The sequence below is a fragment of the Mesocricetus auratus genome, unplaced genomic scaffold, assembly GCF_017639785.1.
Source record: "Mesocricetus auratus isolate SY011 unplaced genomic scaffold, BCM_Maur_2.0 Super-Scaffold_100010, whole genome shotgun sequence".
NCBI classification, from domain to species: Eukaryota; Metazoa; Chordata; class Mammalia; order Rodentia; family Cricetidae; genus Mesocricetus; species Mesocricetus auratus.
Genome location: NW_024429194.1, coordinates 41,758,688 through 41,770,966, shown reverse-complemented (window position 1 = coordinate 41,770,966; position 12,279 = coordinate 41,758,688). Strand labels below are relative to the sequence as shown.

Genomic DNA, 12,279 nt, shown 5'->3' with positions numbered 1-12,279 from the left:
TTTAAAGGCAGAGAGTGCCTAGGAAGCAGGAGTGGGGAGGTGTGTGTTTGGGTGTGTGAGGAGGGGGAGGGGAGAGTGAGCTGCTGGAGTCAGAAAGCACAGTCTTGGAAAACTGGAAATAGGTGTTTTTCCTCCTGGCATCGGGGATTTTGGATTTTGTCAGCATACAAAAAGGTTTGGTTAGCAACAAGCTGGCTTGTGATAATTACTGTTTGCCCTCTGTTGTAAGGTCTGAGTGTAAGGCATCCGGGACACAGACCTATTGAAACTGGGTGTGAAGCTTTTGTCAAGATGCAGACATACACACACTTACGCCCTGCACACATGCTGCAAAATGGAGTGGATAGCCAAAAGACACATCTTTAAAAATTCATTTTCTAGGTTTGAGGATTATGCTCTGATGAAATTTATGTTTTAAAACAACAACAACTATCATTAGGTGACACAGAATTTCGGGTATGATACAGAAAAATAAATATTAGTAAGGAACCAACTTACATATTAAAGATTAAATTTCTTTAATATGATCGGTGAGAGGCAGTGCCTGCAAACTGAAGTTGAAGCTTGCAGCCACAGTGAGGCGATGGAGAACAAAGCCTTTTATGTGAACCACATTATGCAAAAGGTCTCTGTGTGAGCTGCAGGTAGCAGCCCAGTATAACAGCAGGGCACTGCTACCCTTTCCTTTTACTGTGGTCCATTATGACATTTTTGGCAGCCACAATAGATAGAATAAACAAAAGCCTTTAAAATGCTTTTGATTTTATGCCCACGAGGAAGATTACAGCCTGAGTGATGAAAACACCCCTTTAAGGGAACCTAGTATCTATTATTTTTGGTAGAAAACCTTAAGAATTTGCAAATCATTTCCAGCCATTTTCCCCATGCACACGAGGACCTCCCCTTGTAGAAGAGTTGAAAGTCCTGGTTTTCTTTCAATAGGAAAATATTGTATTTGTGCTCATGTCCATGTGTATATGTCGTAACAATAATTTCCTTGTGATTTTTATGTGACTCTCATAGTATAACATCTGTGTTTGTGATTTTGATGTTATCAGACCAGTCATTCCTTATTTGGTACATGCCATTTATCTGTGTTTACTTCATTTTGTTCTATCATATTTCACAATTTGCTGTAACATTATTTAATTTCCAAATTTTTAAACCTCATACTTGGGAAATTGCATATATCAAGGCATCTAGCCAATTTAACAATTTGGCTTCCCTTACCAAAAAAGAAAACAAAACAAAACAAAAAAATCCTCAAACTCCCTAATATTTAATGGCATTAGTTCTTGTTTTCTTTGTTTCTCTTGTGTCTTAACTCCCTCCCCTTCCCCAGTCGCAAGCAAGCTCATTCTTGCTGACTGTTCTTGTCCTGTTCCTGCTCCTACTTTTGTCTAGACTACCACAGGTGGAACCAGCATTTCCAGGCATTTTGAATTTAGGATGTGCTTGCTTCACAGGAACATGTTCTCCTCTCTCTCTCTCTCTCTCTCTCTCTCTCTCTCTCTCTCTCTCTCTCTCTCTCTCTCTCTGTCTCTGTCTCTCTCTCTCTGTCTGTCTGTGTCTGTCTCTCTCTCTCTCTCTTATTTACAGCACCTTCTCAGGGAGGAGGGAGATGGGAGATGGAATGCACTGAAAGAGCCTGACCCAGTGATACTGGCACAGCCATGACCACATGCTAGTAGGTGCTTCAGTCCCGTTGAGGGAGCTGCCATCTCTCAATGGAGACCAAACTCCAGCACACACCCATCCCGGAAGCCCTGGTCTTCTCACAGTGGCCTCTGCCAACACTGCTCTGCTAAGGTTAAAGGCATATCTTACTCTTATGCATTTCTTTTCAGGGATCTTGAATTTGACCAGAAATACACAGTCAGAAATGAAACTTGGCACAGAATGTTCTGGACCCGAAGGAACAATTTAATTCTGTGCCTCCCCTCCCACCCCCACCACACCCCTGGTTTAAACCATTTTACCCATTTTCTAAATGTCAGAATGAAGAAAGAAAAAAATATGCCTGTTTGGTAGATTTTCTTTTGGTAGATTTTTTGATATTTCCTTGTGATACACATATATTTGTTGAATTTTACTGTTAGTAGATGACAGAAGAGCACACTTTTGCACTTGGGCATTTAAAATCAAGTACCTTTGCCTAGATGTACAAATGGCAGCAACTGGACCCCTCTGTGATTCATCACTGTCCCTGTGAGACGGAGCACAGGAAGGTGACTAGGGATCTTAGGATGACTCTGACTGTTAAATTCTTTTCAGTGCTTGACTTCCTCTTAGCAGCTTAACATGAAGAACCAGAGTTAAAGAAAACACTGTTTGATCAGTATGACCCTTCAATGCTAGGATTGCTCTCTTAGGTACATTGCTAATTGAAGGCAGGCCTTTTGGAACATGGTTGCCTCCTTTGTGTCTGGTCTCGATGATTTACAGATGTTAATAAGCTCCTCCACTGATGTCATTATCTGAGGCTTATTAGTTCTTATCAATTTCTGATATTCTCAGCACGATTAGGACCAGGCATGGCTTCCAAGCACCAGAAGCAAACATGGAACTGCCAAGTAAGATGGGATTCACACAAGGCTGAAACCAAGGGAGAGAGTCTGTGGGGAGGTCGGGGTGTGTGGTAGGGAAGAGGGAGGGAAGAAATGAGACTCTCAGCTGCTAGTGCTTGTCCATGTAGGGTGCAGACGGGAGCTTGTGGACGGGAGCTGGTGGACAGGAGCTGGTGGACGGACGTCGGGGGAGGTAGATGAAGTCTGTTTTGCTTTTCTACTTCAGTGCAATGTTGTGTCCCCTATCCTCCCACAACATTACTTTGAGCTTAAGACTGTGGGTACTTCCTTGTTAAAATTATACAGGCTACTTACTGAAGGCAGGTCTGCAGGGAATTAAAAAGTCTAAAACAATGTGAGCACAATTAGTTGAGTTTATGGGAAACAGTTTGAATCTAACCTTTAAACTTTGAGCGTTGATCCTTCCTCTCCAAAAGATGAACTTTTCCTTTTTGTGGCAACATATTCAGCAGTGATACATTTTACTTACACGTTTTTAGGGGAATTGTTTGGCAATTAAAACAGAAGAAGGAACAGTCTGTTGTTTGGTTTATAATGTACATAAGGGGAAGAGTTTTAAACATTGTTTTCTGTTACAACATGTAACAGAAGGGACAAATTCATATCTATCTGTGTATCTCTCTATCTCTCTATCATCTATCTGATTTTTGAGATGCTAATGAATTGTTTAGAATAACTTTTTATTTATTTATTTACTTACTTAGAGACAATGAAGCTCAATGTAGTATAAATAGGTCCAGAATTCCCAATGCAAGCTCAGATTTGCTTTGAGTTCTACTCTCCTTCCTCAGTTTCTTCCAGTTCTGGACAACAGGAAATGTGCTATGACACCTAGATACACTCATTTTTCTCTTGTATTGAAAACAGATTCCTTTGTCATACAATATATCCTGATTAGAGTTTCCCTCCTTCTATCCCTCCCTGTTCCTCTCCACCTTCCTTCTGCACCAGATCCACTGCCTTTCTGTCTCTCATTGGAAAAGAACAGACTTCTGAGAGATCACAACCAGACACCACAAAATAAAATAAGACAAAGCAAAAACTGTCAAGTTCAACATGGCAAACCAGTAGGAGGGGAAGAGTACCAAGAGCAGTCACAAGAGTCAGAAGCCCACTCATTCTCACCGTGGGGGGTCCCATGAAAATACTAAGCTAATAGCTATAGCATATACACAGAGGACCTGGTGCAGACTCATATAGGCCCTTGTTTGGTGCTTCAGTCTCTGTGAGCTCATAAGCCTTGCTTAGTTAATTCAGAGGGCCTTGTAATCCCGGTGTCCTCCATCCCCACTGGCTCTTACAATCTTTCTACTCCCTCTTTCACTGATTGTCTGAGCTCTGAGGGGAGGGATTTGATGAAGATCACCCATTTAGATTCTCCCTGGGTAATATCTGGTTGTGGATTTCAGTATCTGTTCTCTTCAGCCTCTCTAGTGATGATTGGACACTGACCCATGAGTATAGCAGAATATCATTAGGAGTTATTTTACTGATGCTTTTTATACTTTTAAGGCAGTGGTGTTTGCTTTTAACCTGGGTCTTTGGGATATATAGTCTCTGTTTCTTGGTTACCCAAGCAGCTTCAGGTGTGGGTTCCCTCTCATGGAATAAGCCTTAAGCCAAATCAGACATTGGTAGGCTACTCCCACAAGATCTGTGCCACCATTGCCCTAGCATATTTTGCAGGCAGGACAGATTTAGATCAAAGGTTTTATGGCTGGGTTGGTGTCCATGTTTCTCTTTTGGTAGCCTGCAGAGTGCCTTCCCACAGCAAAGAGACTAGAATGTAAGGATGAAGACTCCATGTAGGCACAAACTTCACTTCTCCATATTCAATGAATTGTGTAAGTGTTGTTCTTGGCAATGGACCCTGCTCGCTTTCCCTAACATCCTGGGTCTATGGATTTGTAGTTCGCTTATCATTTACTTAATGGCTAATGCTCATAAGTGAATGCGTACCATATTTTCTTATTGGGTCTGGTTTCCCTCACTCAGGATGAATTTTTTTTCTAGTCTACCCATTTGTCTGAAAATTTCATGATGTCATTTTTTTAATACACAAGTTATACCCCATTGTGTAAATGTACCACATTTACACTCTTCTGTTGAGGGACATCTAGGTTGCTTCCTGTTTCTGGTTATTATAAAGCTGCAATGAACATGGTTGAACAAGTGTCTTGTTATAGGATGGTGTGTTCTTTGAGTATATGCCTAAGAGTGGTATAGCTGGATCTTGAGGTAGATCAATTCCCAACTTTTTGAGGAACCATCATATTGATTTTCATAGTGGCTGTACAAGTTTGCACTTCCACCATCAATGGAGGAGTGTCCCCCTTATTCCACATGCAGCATGAGCTTTCGCTTGTGTTATTTTGACAGGTGGAAGATGGAATCTCAAAGTGGTTTTGAACATTCCTCTAAGTATTTCTTAGCCATCAGTAAACTCACTTACATATTAGTTTACATTTTAGTTTAAGTTTAACATATGAGTTTACAAATGCATAGCTGGACTTTTTCTTATCTTCTTTTTTTCTTTTCTGTCTTCCTGCTTTCCTACCTGCCATTCTTCCTTTGCTCAGTACTTTTAATTTGTAATGAACAGACAACAAAACCATCACTGATCCTGAGAAAGTGAAAATACAGCCTGTTGTTTGGATATAGTTATTCCCTATACTGCTTATATTTTTGTTTTAGCATGCAGCTATAATCTATTTTGGCCTATCTTTGGACTTATGTTTTTGTATCCCCTAGACATAGTTTTTTCCTTGTCTATAGTTCTTCCATCATTAAGTATCCTACCTCAATAAGACATTCCAGATCCGGAGTTGCTGCTTTGTATCTCCCCATTTTTATAACCAAACCAGTCCCGTGGGTGCAGAGGCCAGAGGGTATAAATGGACGTTTCCTATCTCAACCAACTGTTCCCAAATACCTAGCAGCTGTTTCTCAAATTGCCACACAGAGGCTTATATTAATTATAAATGCTCTGCCGATGGCTCAGGCTTGTTCCTAGCTAACTCTTGCACTTAAATTAATCCATAACTCTTATCTATGTTTAGCCACATGGCTTGGTACCTTTCCTCAGTACAGCATTTTCATCCTACTTCTCTGCATTTGCTGGCAGCTCTCCAACTCTGCCCATCCTCTTCCCAGAATTCTCCTAGTCTGGATCTTGCTGTCAATCTCTTTCTGCCTGGCAATGGGCCAGTCAGCTTTTTATTAGCAAATGATAGTAATATATATTCGCAGTATAGAAAAGGACTGTTCCATAGCATTAGGATGGTACTAGGTATCTTCCTCAGCTGCTCTCTACCTAGTTGAGGGGGTGGGGGGTAGAGACTTGCTCTCTGAGCTCACTGGTTGACTAGACTTACTGCCTAGTGAGCTCCAGGGATCCATCTCTCTCCACTCCTCACCCCTTGGTCTGTTCACTTGGATTATTTTACTTGGGTCCTGGGGATCCAAACTCAGGTCTTCATGCTTAGCAAACATTTTGCAAGTTGAGGATCCTCCTAGCCCCCAGGCTCCTTATTTCATGGAGAGTTACTCATGGCAATTATTTTCTAATCACCATTCCTTAATTTATTTTAAAAGTTTTCAGACAACAATGGTACATTTACATAATTAATTGCTTAAGGTGGAGAATTTTGTCTAATCAATTGATTACTTAAAAAATTATTTGATTCACCTAACACAGTTTGGTTATTCTTCTTGTTTTTGTTTTTAAATTGAATAGTGACTACTAGCAGTCTATTGTTTTCATGTTAGATGGTTTAGGTGAATCTACTGATATATACCAAAAACAGTGAATCAATCCATAAATGTTGAACTGTTTAATATTAAGTAAATCATTCCTAATTTAAATTCTCTATATAATGTTATTAGTAGATAATCTAGAGCCTACCTGAAAAAGACTGTGAAACATAATGCTTGAATATCCACAGTTTCATCCCATAGCTATATATATCTTTAAGTTTAATGAAGACTTACAAGTAAGCATACATATGGGCAGTTTGAGACAGACAGAATAATTGTCTCAGCATGAAGTCTTTGCATTTTATGCGTATCATTATTGAAGGTGGTTAGGGCACTGTACTGCCACAATAACTATCACCATTCATTTTCCTACTGTAAACAGATCTATTGTAAATGTTGTAACACTCATATGATGTCATGAATTGGTTGGAAAAGGATCTAATGCTCTAGATTGGAAAGAGTGCTATAGCATCATTTCCAGGAGAAAAAACAAAACAAAAAAAAACAAAACAAAAAAAAAACAGCATTTAAATAATACCCAACTGTGGTGATTTGCAAGAAAATGGCCCCCAAAGGGAATGACACTATTAGGAGGTATGTTTTTTGCTGGAGGAACTGCATCACTGTGTGGGTGGGCTTTGGGGTCTCTTTTCACTCAGTGTGACAATCAGTTGAGTTCCTGTTGCCTCTGAGTCAAGATGTAGCACTCTCGGCTCCAGCACTACATCTGCCTGAATGACGACATGTTCCACACCATGATGATAATGGACTGAGCCTCTGAAACTGTAAGCTGTCCCCTCAACTAAATGTTTTCCTTATAAGAGTTGCTGTGGTCATGGTATCTCTTCTCAGCCATTAAAAAAGTATAATTCAGAAACCATCTTTGAAATTTCATTGCTAGCTTTGTAGTTCTTAAATCTAAAAAGGGTAATTTAGTTGTTTTCCATGTATTCTCTCTGGCAGGATGAAAATAGTAATATGAAGCCTACTTTTGTTGGTGGAGAGGAGACACTGGATCCTTGCAACTCACTGTGAAAAATGGGCAGAAAGTGTTTTTAGGATTTAACTAGGAATTCCCTGTGTTTAAAACTGCCCTGTAGGTCAGGCAGTGGTGGTGCGCGTCATTAATCTCAGCACTTGGGAGGCAGAGGCAGGCAGATCTCTGTGAGTTCAAAGCTAGCCTGGTCTACAGAGGGAGTTCCAGGATAGGCTCCAAAGCTACACAGAGTAAACCTTGTCTCAAAAAACAAAAAATCAAGACAAACCAAAAAAAAACAAAAAACAAAAAAACAACCAAAAAAACCCAAAAATAAATAAATAAATAAAATAAAACTTCCCTGTTGTATAGCAAGGAACAGATCTAATTCCTTCATTCACTACATGTAATTCTTATTTTTCAACATATAGTTTATTTACTATAGTACTTATAAAAACTTTTTAGCCTACTCACTCTATCTACCTTGTGTTTCATAGACTGGTGGTATGGGCATGTGCGATTTTCCTCCAAGACAGCCACATACACACATGCATACACATATGCACATGCCCCCTGCATGCATGCATGACCACAACAGTTTTTCATAGTTGAAACTGTTATTCTGTCCATTGGATTTTTATTTAACTTAAAAACATACTACAAAGTTCCATATGAGAAATGCATTATTCAATACAATTTATATGAAAAGAAAGTATTTTTATGAAAACAAAACATATGAAGTTAAAAGTACAGTTGGCTCCACAGCCCTCTATCTGTGATTTAGTCTTAAAAATGTTTAAAAAATAATACTGAACACAACATAAGATCCCCATCATGACCAGGTCATTCTTCCCTGTAAAATATAATGCAACAGCTATGTACATAACATTTGCATTGTGTTAGGTTTTGAAAGTAATCTAGCAATGACTTAAAGTGTGAGAGGATGTGTCATATGCAAATGTGGCAGGGTTTTCTGTAAGGGACATAAGTGTCTGATGAACTTCACAACCGTGGAATCTGGGCTACACTCAGAGGTAAGGGGTTTTTGTCTGTTGATGGAGACTGTCTAAGTACTTGCCACCCACAGATGGTCTTTAATACGAGGATTCAAAGGGAAATGGGATTCAAAGGAAAAACACAGACTCACAGAATACTGACAAGGTGGAAGCTACCATGTCCCGAGGCTCTGCCCCAGGGAAATACGAACAACTGAACAAGCTTGCTTCTGCTCTGACCTCCTAAAAGAGAGAGAGAGAGAGAGAGAGAGAGAGAGAGAGAGAGAGAGAGAGAGAGAGAGAGAGAGAGTGTCAGAGGGCCTCTTCTCTCTACTTATCAGTCCACATGTAGCACCTCAGACCATGGCCTAAGGCTCAGTACCCCAAAAGGTATTGGCTGAATGAATTCCCACAACACACTTGAACTTAACTTTTGAAAGGTTCAGATGACACTCTTTTACCTAAACAATGCAGTTGACATTCCTTTAAATAGCAGGAGGGAGGATGGAAGGGACTTCAAGAATTTTGCTGCTCAGAAAGTATAATAAAGCTACTAGATGACCCAATCTCTAGTGCAATATCAAAGCGAGCTTCAACTATTAATTTAATAATTATATATGAATTTAAAGGCATTCAGTGGCAAAAAGGTGTATGTGTAAGCCAGCTGAGGAAGGCAGCCAATGGGCGACTTTCCTAAGGTAGTTAATTTGGAAGCAAGTTTGGGATTCTTTAATTTGGGCTCAGACTCAACCCTTTTTAAAGGGTGCCAAGGAAGACACATCTCACCCTGGCTCTGTGTCCCTAGTCTTGCTATATTTCTGTTTTCTGAGCTAAGTGTGGAGTAGGATGACAGCTGTACCTGTCCAATCTTGTGACTCATTTGGCTTTCACATGGATAATAAAAAGTGGGAGGGACTCGGAATTTAGGGTCATTCCAACCAGCTGTGTGCCAGCTTTGCTCCTGAAAGCCCAGAGACTAAATCTGATCCAGGAAACACTTCTAGGCTCCTGCTCCAGGGCCATTCCTGTGGTTTGGATCTCAGGAGAGAAGCTTCAACTGTGGGGAGGAATGCCCAGAATCAGGGGACTCCTTTAGCCAAGGAGTTTTGCTATGACCTTGAACCATCTTCACCGAAGCCTTCAGGTTGACTGGGTTTGTGTTTAAACTTGGTCCTCTGCATAAAGACAGTCCAACAAAAAATAGCCAGGTTGAATTTTTTCTGATCTATAGCACCATAAAAATTTCCCCAAAAATAGTTTCTATGTTTACCCCAGCCTTGGCATTTTTAGTTAAAGGAAGTGAACCAGAAAGCCCGTAGGCTGCCTGGTTCCCACTTACCTTCCCACTCCTACGTCCCTTCCTGTTCCTTTGCCTACAGTGCTCAGTCCTTCTTGTGTGTTTGCTTCTTCTAAGGAAGTAGCAAATTAAAGGAGAATTAGGTGTTGCCATGGTTACTGTGTTCAGTAGCTACACCTGCACCCACGCTGCTTAGGCATCCTTAGAGTCTTCAATAGACAAATATTTCAAAGGCATGAAGAGTATCTTAGAGGAAAGAAATTAAGCAGAAACCATGCTTAAATATTTAAAGAGAAACATACTCTCTGCTGCTGAAAAGTGAAACTCTACCACTCTCTGGGGAGTGAAAGGATTCTAATGTCACCTTCTGTTAGGGAGTCCTATGATGTGCGTCCTGATTCCCTAGATAAGCATATTTAATTGACCATCGGAGCTGGAGTGACCATTTTATTACTGTGAACACGGGATAAGACATATTTCTTACAAGATGTTACCTACAATTGGATAACAGATTCTGGGCATGGCTTTCTCAGACGAGTCTTCATTTAAAGCCATTTACACAGGAAAGCAATCTTAATTGAACACCAGCAAGCAAAGCATGAGAATGCCAGCTCTTATGAGATAAATTATTCCCTGCTCTTCCTCTTGGATTTGACTTAGTTTGGCAGTCTGAAATTTAAAGTTATCTCTAAAGAGTTAAGATGGAGTACATTTCAGTAATGATACTCTTACATGAGGAGGAGGACTCACTGTCTCCTTACCACTAGTGTGGCCCAAATGTTTCTTAAAGTACATCAAGATATCCATCAGTGTATTTATTTAATAAATGAGGGATTCAGGTCCTGAAGGTACAGTAGGTACATTTTATTATGAAGAAGTTTAGGAGAAACCATGCAAATCCCTGTCTTCAAAGAATCACTGTTTTATCAGAAGGACACAGAATATAGCAAATAAAATGAAAACAAATGGATACTAAAGACCCAAATAGATGATACATGGGATATGTAACAGAAACACCAAGGTTGATTTCAGTGGGATGCACTGTCTTTGTAGGAAAGAGTCATGAACACAAAGCTATAGCAGTGTGTGAGCATTGAAGCAGAGGGAGGAACCTCTGAGCAGGCAGAGACCTTGCATAGCTGAGAAATGCAGAGAAGAGCAAGGGCACCAGGGTCTGATGAACCTCGGCATCTGATACAACAGGAGGCAGATGCCAGACCTACAGTTTGACTTGTGTTTGACTTGCAGCAATCAGGTTTTAGTTTTCCAGGCTGTAGAAGCAGATTTTTTTTGAAATCACAGCTTTCAGAGATTAATTATATCTTCTAAATCCCCGTAGAAAGATCTGTATCTTACTCACTAATGTGTTAAATCACAAGAGAGAAATAATTTTGAAAATGAAAAACCAGTGGTGGAGGTGGGAGTAGTAACTCGATCTAACATAATACAAATGAATACAATGAAAAGTGTGTTCTTTTTTTGTTAGAGGATTACGTTCATAGTTAAACTACTTAACAGCCTTTCTTGTACCCGCATTAATATTTTCAAAGAACTTTAAACAAAGCACTAAAAATCCATATTTGAGAGAAATAGACAAAAAACAATTCCATTCTCAACATAACAGTATTCGCGGAGTAGCTTTCAATAGCAGCTTCTGTTGGAAAATGTCATGTGCCAAGGAACAAGCTACAGGCCATGAAAGTGTGCAACTAACTGGAAACGCGTTTTGCTCCTTAGAGGTAGCGGTGAAACTCTCCTGACAATTCAAGTGAGCCAGTGTCCTCCATGATGGTCTTGGATCATCTGTGCAATTAATAATCTCCATGTTTTCTGAGCATATATTCCCTTCAGTTATTTGCACATGTGATGCAGTACTCCTTTGGACTTAACATTAAACAATGTGCTTGATATTTTATCACTTAAATACTTCTGGCATCCTTTGGAGCTTTTTTTTTCTCTCGGCTTATCCTTATCAGGAAATAAAATATTTACTTACTTTTCCCTTTGTATAATTATTTCTACCAGGCATTTTCAAAACATAGCTAAAGTGTTGAGCCATGGCCACAGGCATAGTCAGACCTTATTTGAATTAAAAATGTCATTGCCTAGGGACAAATGTCGAGGTATAAAACAGGAGACTGTGATCATAATATTGTAGCAAAAGGCACAAAGTACGTCAGATACTAGAAGGAAAGGTTTACAAGTATCATTAGTCGTGATTAAAAGAGGATGTCACTGTATCTCATCAAAGCAAATTCAACTTTGGTTAAATCATCATTTTTATTTTACAACAAGATATAAAACTACTCTTAATTTTTCTTTGAGCTTCTTTCCTGGACTTTCATTATTTTAAGGCTTACTTTATGAAATAAATTACCTTGATACAAAGCCATTAGCCATGTCTGTCTATCTCTCACAGTTACAGTTATTCAAATATACACATAGTAATAACAAATGGCAGATAATTAAAATGTTTATTAAATTCTAAACAGCATCCATGGAATTACATTCAACTACGGGCTCTTTACATTGAGCTATTGCTAAATATCAAATAAAAAGTAAAATGCTATGAAAAGGATTGGTGACAGAAACTTCACATGAAACAAGAAAATAATGAACTTCTGTTGATGTATACAATTGTGTTTGTATCAGAGAATATTAAATGTG

The 12,279-nt window shown here is 39.4% G+C and overlaps 1 protein-coding gene across 2 annotated transcripts in view; it reads left to right on the top strand.

The window, feature by feature from the left end:
• The window catches only part of Map2 (microtubule associated protein 2), a 264,907-nt gene that overhangs the window by 999 nt on the left and 251,629 nt on the right, over positions 1–12,279 (top strand). The gene's annotated exons all lie outside the window — the stretch shown is intronic.